The sequence below is a fragment of the Lissotriton helveticus genome, chromosome 1_1 (genome assembly GCF_964261635.1).
Source record: "Lissotriton helveticus chromosome 1_1, aLisHel1.1, whole genome shotgun sequence".
Lineage (NCBI taxonomy): Eukaryota > Metazoa > Chordata > Amphibia > Caudata > Salamandridae > Lissotriton > Lissotriton helveticus.
In genome coordinates, this window is record NC_136057.1 from 820,571,427 (window position 1) to 820,581,543 (window position 10,117).

Here is a 10,117-nt window from a genome sequence, read left to right on the forward strand (position 1 = left end):
AAAGGCAGCAGCACTATGCAGCAGATCGCCATTGAAAACGATGACTATTCCCGACACCAAAAGACACCTATGCACCTGGCGTCCCTGGGTGAGGTAACTCAAGTACTCCGGTGCTCCCGTGGGTGTTGGCCAAAGAACCCCTTAAGTCTACAGGGGTTTTCTCAAAGTCCTCTCCTAAGTGTACTTAATCTTTAAATTTCCAACCGCGACTTTCCCCATAGAAGCTAATTGTGATTTGCGGCTGTGTTCTCACACTGCACGCGTCCCCCATGGGTCCCCTGTGTCACTACATTGGGTGGTTCCTTGTGATCCCAGTGATTCTACAGGCTCTAGGCCTTGTGTCAAGTCAAGTCATGGTTCTTATACAAGTTTCTTAATATATGGTTTGGTACCTTAGGGCTCAACGTATATTGTGCTAATTTAGTGTGTGCTATTAAGTGTTATGTATGTGCTTTGACCTCTATCCTCATAAAGAGACTAGTAGGGTATAAATACATATATTTTATATATATCTTGTGTGGTTCTCCTTTCATTTGGTCATTCAGGCGATTATAGACTGGTAAAACAAGCTGCTTTATATTCCTTCAAGATTTAGCCTGAAGGCTGCTCTCCATAGCTACCAGTAGGATAGCTTTCAATAAGGTTATCATCAACCCATCACCTCTAAGGGGTTGTTTGGACTTGTGCAAGGTGCCCACTATAACTAGTGGACAGCATATGCCAGGCCATCTTCTCACAGACACTGAACAGGAGGACACAGAGGTAAGCCTGGGAGGACCCACTGGAGAGAGAAGGTTGCAAGGGTTTCAGGACCATTTGTCATTACCTTGACAGTTGGGGCCAGGTGCAGAGCACATTGGTCAGCTTGGTGTCTCACTGTTTGCTGTTGTGGGTCCGGTACCCCAGGTATTGGTATGATGTTGGTCCAGTAGGTCCTTGTGTCTCCAAACTAGGGGGTCCATTAGGATGGCAAGCGGACGACAGTTCGCCAGCCACCCTTGCGGTCCTGGGACCGGCCGCCAGTTGTGCGCCAGTCCCGCTCCGCCAATTAGGATGCGACCGCCACCGTGGAAGTTGCATCCCGCATGTACAACATTGTGGTGGGCGGTGCTGTGAGCAGAGATTGATTAAAAGCACAGTAGCGCTAGAGTGCATATCGACTCTACTGCTGCAAGGGTATTTTTTAAACCTGTTTCGTTTTAAAGCTGTGTATTAAAAAATTGTTTGTTACCTTGCCAGTCACTGCGCTGACTCCCCAATCCACCGCAGCAAATCCATGCTGTTTGTGTGGAGGGAGGAATAGCGCTCTCACTTCCTGCTTGTCCCTCGGCGGGCGACCATCTTCTGAGGGCGACGTTCTAGTCTTCCCTCCCTCCCTGACTATTTAGGGCTTTGGACACTCGCGCTCGTGCAGATTGATTAAAAGCACGGTAGCGCTAGGGTGCATATCGACTCTACTGCTGCAAGGGTATTTTTTAAACCTGTTTCGTTTTAAAGCTGTGTATTAAAAAAAAATTGTTTGTTACCTTGCCAGTCACTGCGCTGACTCCCCGGTCCACCGCAGCAAATCCATGCTGTTTGTGTGGAGGGAGGAATAGCGCTCTCACTTCTTGCTTGTCCCTCGGCGGGCGGCCATCTTCTGAGGGCGATGTTCTAGTCTTCCCTCCCTCCCTGACTATTTAGGGCTTTGGACACTCGCGCTCGTGCAGATTGATTAAAAGCACGGTAGCGCTAGGGTGCATATCAACTCTACTGCTGCAAGGGTATTTTTTAAACCTGTTTCGTTTTAAAGCTGTGCATTAAAAAATTGTTTGTTACCTTGCCAGTCACTGCGCTGACTCCCCGGTCCACCGCAGCAAATCCATGCTGTTTGTGTGGAGGGAGGAATAACGCTCTCACTTCCTGCTTGGCCCTCGGCGGGCGGCCATCTTCTGAGGGCGACGTTCTAGTCTTCCCTCCCTCCCTGACTATTTAGGGCTTTGGACACTCGCGCTCGTTCAGATTGATTAAAAGCACAGTAGCGCTAGGGTGCATATCGACTCTACTGCTGCAAGGGTATTTTTTAAACCTGTTTCGTTTTAAAGCTGTGTATTAAAAAATTGTTTGTTACCTTGCCAGTCACTGCGGTGACTCCCCGGTCCACCACAGCAAATCCATGCTGTTTGTGTGGAGGGAGGAATAGAGCTCTCACTTCCTGCTTGTCCCTCAGCGGGTGGCCATATTCTGAGGGCGACGTTCTAGTCTTCCCTCCCTCCCTGACTATTTAGGGCTTTGGACACTCGCGCTCGTGCAGATTGATTAAAAGCACGGTAGCGCTAGGGTGCATATCGACTCTACTGCTGCAAGGGTATTTTTTAAACCTGTTTCGTTTTAAAGCTGTGTATTAAAAAATTGTTTGTTACCTTGCCAGTCACTGCGCTGACTCCCCGGTCCACTGCAGCAAATCCATGCTGTTTGTGTGGAGGGAGGAATAGCGCTCTCACTTCCTGCTTGTCCCTCGGCGGGCGGCCATCTTCTGAGGGCGACGTTCTAGTCTTCCCTCACCTCCCAATCTATATATGTCCTGTTTTTTCGCGCAGCGGTGACGTGCAGCGGGAGCGCCATAGACGCGCCGAAGAGAAGCCAGTCTGCGCCAGTCCGCGTCCAGACGCTTCCAGACTCAGGCTCTGCCCCTCATCATGGTTCGAAACCGTCTTGTATATAGTTCTTTCTCCCTTCGCTCTCTATGTCCCCCCACTAGTTCCCTATGTTTTCATTCGTTGTGTCCCATTAACAGAGAGTCCCAGTGTAAAGTGTGTGATTGGAGTATGTCTCCCCTACACGTCACAAAATTGCCTTCCCCATATAAATGGAAGATGTTGCTCCTTAATTGTCGGTCCCTACCAAAACATCATACTGAATTATCCATGCTAATAGAAGAGCTCAACCCCGAGGTTCTCTTCTTGACTGAAACATGGCTTCAGTTGAGAAGCGATCCGACCATTGTGGGGGCTATTCCACAAGGCTATACTCTTAAACATTTAGATCGCCAGACAGGCAGAGGTGGTGGACTGGCCATCATTTAAAGAGATGGCTATAAATGTCGCATTACTCCATCTTCCTCATCACCCTGTGAGAGCCTTTATTTTACCTTAGAATTTTCTCCTACCACAACATTCTCTGGCATCCTAGCTTATCGACCACCTGGCGCCCTTAATAATTTTGTCGCTGATATGACTGACACCGTCGCCAATGCTTTGCTCACCGGGGCAAACTTTACCTTGCTGGGCGATTTTAACCTGCACCTGGATGATCCTTGTGACACATCAGCCACTAGTTTTTGTTCCAACCTTCGAGCCATTGATCTACGCCAAAAGGGTTTCCAGGCAACACACACTAAGGGGCACCTTTTGGATCACATCTACAGTAATTTGGACAGTCTAATGGTTGACACCCCTATCCCACTACCATGGACAGATAATTTTTTAATTCCTTTTACCTGGTCCACTAATCCCCCCCCCCTATTTCTCAAAGCTTTAATAAACACCTGGGAAGGAAATGGTCCTCGCTTTCACTCCCTGATTGGGAGCAGGCGCTCACCAATCATCCCCCCCAGAGGGCGAAAGATCCTAATATCGCTACACTGAATTTTGACAACTGGATCTCCAGCTCCCTGGATCAAGTTCTCCCCAGGAACCCTTTAAAATCAATAATACGACCCAAAGTAGCCCCATGGTACACGCCTGTCCTTAGAACAATGAAGCAGGCCTGTCGTAAACTGGAGAGAGCTTGGAGGCAGGACCACCTCCAACAGAGGAAGGTTGAGTATAGAGCTGCCATAAAGCGCTATAAAAAGGAAATGATATCTGTACAATCTAATTTTTACGATTCAAAAATTAAGCTGGCTGCTAATGCCCCGAAGGAAATTTTTAAAATCGTCAAATCTTTAATTCCCCCCCCCCATAAACAGCCATCATTAGACGGCGCACAATCTCGCTGTAACGACCTGGCAACTTTTTTCTCCCAGAAAATACAGACCATTTACTCTTCTTTTACCTTGGGTAGTGCTGATTCCACTCCTATAGCCTCCGATCATTTTGTTCCCTGTGTGCTCGACAAGTTTCCTCTTCTTGATCTTTCCACATTAGATAAGCTGATGCGTAAAACCACTTCTGGTTCACCCAATGATCAAGCACCCCCTCAGACTCTCATGAAAGCCATTGATGTTATTGGTCCAGTGGTCCTGGATGCCCTTAACGCCTCCATCACCTCTAAATCTGTGCCATCTTCATGGAAGTGTGCGATGGTGAAAGCTTTACTGAAAAAGCCTACATTGGACCAGAACAACTTGGCCAATTATCGTCCCATCTCACTGTTGCCCTGGATGAGTAAACTGCTGGAGAGGCACGTAAATACCATCTTACTGGACTATTTAGAGTCCAATAGTCTGCTCCGGGCATCTCAGACGGGGTTCCGCCCTCAGCACGGAACCGAGACTGCTCTTCTGGCAGTGACAGAAGAAGCTAGAGCGGTGCTTGACCGAGGAGGAAAGGCCGCCATTATACTATTGGATCTCAGAGCCGCGTTTGACACGGTCAACCATGCCACATTATTACAATGACTGAGTGGCCTGGGCGTGTCGGGCGCGGCCCTGGATTGGCTAGCCTCCTTCCTTGATGAACGGTTCTTTCAGGTCTTCGAGGGTGATTCAGTTTCCCCTAAGCACCCACTTAGCTGTGGGGTGCCTCAGGGCTCCTCCCTGAGCCCCACTCTTTTTAATGCTTACATGGAACCTCTGGAAGGGATAGTTCAACCCTTTGTTGTGCGTATTGTCACCTACGCCGACGATACCCAACTGGTGGTCTCTCTTGACCACCCGGAGGGATCGTCTTCCACCTTAGGCCCCTGTCTAGAGGCGGTGGCTAGGTGGATGCAATCCTCCTCTCTTAAGCTGAACGGAGAGAAAACTGACATCATGTTGTTGGGCAACTCTTCTCCGTCCTCCTTAACCTCCATCTGGCCCCCATGTCTTGGCACGCCTCCTCCTCCCACATCCCAAATAAAGAGCCTCGGAATTTGGTTGGATAAAGCACTTGACTTCTTAGTCCAGGCTACCAAAACCGCCTCTACATGCATTGGGCTGATGAAGATGCTTCGCAAGGTGCTACCTCTGCTCCCATTTCAGGCTAGGAGGATCCTGGTTCAGGCCCTAATCCTCTCTCGCCTGGATTACGGGAATGCCCTCTATTTAGGGGCACCGGCAGTAGTAACCCACAGGCTCCAAGTCACACAAAACTGTGCTGCTCGGCTACTGTATAATATTCCTCGCTGGCAGTCTGCCAAGAATGCTCTGAGGGAGCTTCATTGGCTCCCAGTAGTGGCCAGAGTGCAGTTTAAGGCTATGTGTGTTGCGTTCAAGTCTTTTCACCGCTCCGGCCCGGCAATTTTACACCCCATAGCTGTGCCTTGCGTCCCGGCCAGAGCTCTGCGCTCCGGTTCCTTACATTTAGCTACCACTACCAAAGTCTCCAAGGCCCGGTGGGGTGGTCGCTCCTTTTCCCATACGGCAACTAAATTGTGGAATTCCCTCCCCCTCTCCCTTCGAGAGAGCAATGATCTTATGTCCTTCCGAAAGGCTTTAAAGACTCACCTGTACGCAAAAGCGTGTTAATCTACCCTAGCCCGCCACCAGCAATCAGTTAAAGCGCTGCGAGGCCTCCGGGTAGTTACGCGCTATATAAATGTAATTTTTCATTTCATTTTCATTTCATTGTCCATTGAATCTAGGTTCCAAGTCTAGGGATGCCACTTAAGGTCTAAATTTAGGGGCATTACAGGGGGAGACAGGTAGTAGCCAATGGGATACCTGCCTTTAGTGTGCCCACACCCTCTAGTGACCACTTTCCGTGGGAAGAGGCATTACCCTATCTCAGATAGGTTTTTTCTCTGCAATCCCAAGACGGTGGATTTTCAGGAGAGGGGTTCACATTGCCTTCTCCAACCTATCAGTGCTGCTAGTGGGATGTGGACCCTCCTCCTCATCTAGCTAATGTTCCCTCCAGTCCTATCAAATGTGGAGCAGGAAAGTGGGCTTGGTATACACCACTATCTGGGGAAGCCTGGTCTGAACTTCAAAGGCAGCAACGTCTTGGAAGCTTCTTGCTCTGGAAGGCCATTCCGGCCTGGAGGAGGTCTGAAGCAACTCTGCCCAGAGCAGGCTTTGTTTATGTCTTCTGAGAGGGCAGGCTCTTAACCCATTTGGTCAGAAAACATGTCTGATGGAGGCCGATTCGATATGACTAGTCAATGACCACACCTGGGCTTGGTAGGTTTTCAGGGGCACACTAAATGGTCTCCTGTGTGCATTTCAGAATAAATTCCACACTGGTATTGGTGAGAATTTGTTAAGACAAGATGTTTGGTACCAAACATATTAGGGTACAGTTAACCCATCATGGAGCTAGGAAACTAGTAATGTCAAGTATCCAGCCCATGTTTTCTTTATAGCTTCCCTGTGCATTTACTATATCCAAAAATGGATCAGAGTTTGCTGAGTCATATCTGCTCATGCAGATATGTCCACAAATGGGATATTGTGCACCCTGCCTTATGGTTTAAAGGCCTGCAGTGGGGGTGACTTACCAATATTTCATGCAGTGTATGAGGGCATGACAGACAGGGTTGTGTGCCATGTCAACTCTTCTGTTTTCTCTGCACCATGGCATATTGCATTGTCTTGGTGGGTGGTCTCTGGGGTGGCATAATTTGTGCTGCCTCTCGAGTGGACCCTATCCAGTACCCATGCCTTAGGTACCATGCTTTAATCTAGTGGCGCAGTGAGCACCGACCCACATATGAGCATTCCCTTCCTACTTAGGGTAACAAGAGCAAAAGGAACAACTAATGAAAGGAGTGCTAAACAATGCAAACATTCGCCCCGAGTGGGACAGGTATGCCCAGAGGTTGGTCCCGTGCTCTCCATGCCACTGGTGTCAAGCTAACATGGCTGGTAAGGGGTGATACCCTGAAACTGGTCCTAGGATGCTTGTTTCCGGTCTTGGGAGGGCATTGCTTGGCAGTTTGGGCTGTATGGTTCTCATGGGGAACACCGTTAAGACTGATTAGTAAATGGCTGGCTTTAAACTTGGAATGGCAGGGAAACAAAAAAAACAATAGATTTAGGCCCAGATCTCTGTACTGGGTTGAATGCTTAACAATGTTCAGCATTCTGTCCATCAATTGTTCTTTTTGCATTTGTCATACTGAGTGGAACGGGTATGCCCAGACGTGTGTTCCATTCTTTCCATGCCACTGAAGTCAATCTAGCCTGGCTGATGAGGGGTGATACTCTGAAACCGGTCCCGAGATGCTTCTTTCCTGTCCAGGGAGGAGCTTGCCTGGCAGTTCAGGCTGGACTGTTCCCAAGGGGACACAAATAAGAGGGATGTAATGGGTAACAAAAAACAATTGATTTAGATCCAGATCTCTGAACTGAGGTAAATGTTTGACAATGTTCTGCATTCTGTAAATCAATTGTTCTTTTTTCAATGTTAGTTCCTGTATCATCATCGGAGATACCGTCGACTATGGGGCTTGCAATGCGAAGTCCTGGTTCAAGAGTGTGGCAGTCCGGCTGGTTCCAAAGTAGATGATGAACTTCTGATTCATTGTCCTGCATTGTCGTCAAGGGTGCCATTGATGAGAGGCATGCAATGCAAGGGCCGGCATAGGGGATGCATTGCACAATGGTGTTTTAGAAGAAACTTCAGGCTGCGACAGCTATGCGAAGTTCTTGCAATGAGAAAATCCACACAGCAGAGTCCATGGGTCAGTTCTGCTCAGGGTTGCACCGCGCAGCAGAGGACATTTATCAGTTCTGCTGAGTCCACAGATGGGCTGGCAGAGTACCTTCAGGTCCCCTTTCAAAGGTACAGGACTGGAGTGGCACCACTTGGCAAGGTAGGACTCACAGTTGTAGAGTCCAGGTGTCTATTACAACAGACTACACCATGTAGTCACTCTGGTGGTCCTGGGTACTGGTTGCAGGTCCTGTCCTGTTCACAATAGCAAGAAGAGAGCAAGGAGGCATGTTAGCATAGCAGGGCAGCAGTCTGTCAGATTAGCAGTAGGACTGAGCAATAAATTCCGCTCCTCGGATGGTGTTCACATGTTTTTTGCCCATCAATTGTCACGTGTTGGACTTTTTATCGCACGCGCCTCACCAATGTTAAGTTTGCGATTGCGTCTGAGAAAATCGAGTGCTTGAATGCCTCCCAGTGAGATTTCTCTACATAGGTGCTGCTGCAGGTCGCAAACATTCACGTTGAAAAAGCTACTTGAGCATCAGAACGAAGTAGCACCCTCTGGCATGACATGTGGTGCAGTACGCACTGCACAGTGTGGAACAAGCTCCTGGTGCTAAAAATCAGCACAAGCAGTGCAAAGTGCCAAATTCCGCCACTCAAAGAACTTCATAGAATCTCACTGAGTTTTTGTGCAACGCCACTGAATTTGACAGAGGGAAACTCTGCGAGTTGCCCCACCCCTATTTAATAGTTCAGCAAAGTGGCAGTCCTTTCAACAGCACAGCAGACCTTCTTCCAGGCAGTCTTCCACTTGTCCCGAAGTGTAATGTAATGAAGAGTTTGTGTCGTGAGCCAAGCGCACTCACTCCTTTGCAAGCACCAACTCAGGCAGACACAAGCAGCACACAATACAAAAAGAAAAAAAGGCATGCATCCAAACTCACAGACACCACCCCAAGACAACCACAGACACTGCCTCCTAAACCACAGACACATCCTCCATCCTCCATCCCAGCATACCTCTTACACTGCACCCTCCACCACTGCCACATTCACCATAACCACACCCAGCACCTCCGTAGCACACACTCCCAAAAAACAGAAATGCGAACATTCACCCATAGACCACACACAAATGTTCACGACATACCCCAGGCCCACAGACACTTGCAGTATCAACAGGCACACACACAACAGACATTCCCACTCCCTCTACCACCCAACCGCAACTCCCTCCCAACCATCCTTCCTATTATTTCTGTGAAAGTCTTATGTTTGCCCTTGCCCAGATCCCTGCCACCCGACTATTCCAAAACCTACATATAATTGTGCTCTAGTGATCGGAGGATTGGAAATACGATCTTTTTATCAGGAACGGATCTTTGAATAGACCTCGGCAATCAAGTCATCCCATCTATTAGTTGGCTGTTAGAAGTAAATCTCAGAGGAGATATACCCAATGTGTATGTGTGGCTACTCCTGAAGAAGGCGTTGTTACGCAGAAACGCGCGTCGATTGATTTGTGCCACTATTTGTAAAAAATGTGTTTGTAAACTGTCGTTTTTAAAAGAAAGAATTTATTTTTAATATTGTAATTCGACTGTATAATTACATGCTATGTGGTTAGCAGAATAGAAACTGTTTTTTTTTTTTAAATGATATCATTAAAATGAATGTTTTTTAAACTTAATTTGCTTTCTGATGTTTCCCTTGCTTACTTGTTTTCCTTGATCAATTGCCTAGGAATTTTTTCACTTGCATTAAGTTTCCCTCTCCTAGGAATTGAACGATTTACTGTTCAGGGGGTCCTTGTTTCTTACATTTATTCCAAAACCTACAACTTCCATCCCAACTCATCCATCTCACATCACAAACCACCCCTCCGTCCTACTACCCTCCAAGGTATACCACAAAAAAAGGAAAAGCACCTTATACCAAGAGAAAAACCACAAGTGCCAAAACCACCTCAAACTCAAAACGCCCCTTTCCAGGCCACCCCCAAGCCCAAAGACACCCCTCCGAAACCCAAACCCAACCACCCCTCCCAAGTAACACATTTGAGGTGCCTGCTCTGTCCACTAGATGCCTCTTCCCATGGCAGTGAAATTGGATGCAAGTTGAGGCACACCTGTGCATAGGACACCATTTGCACTGCAATTTGCCTTGTTACAAGCTATTTGAAACATTTCTCATTTTTCATTAAAACACGTTTGTTCTGGCATTATTTGTCCTCTGGAAATGTTAGATTCCTAGCAATGTTTCAATGTAAAATGTGTGGTACATATTTTTCTTTGGCATTATAACGGGGACTCCTACAAACCTTTTAATTGTCT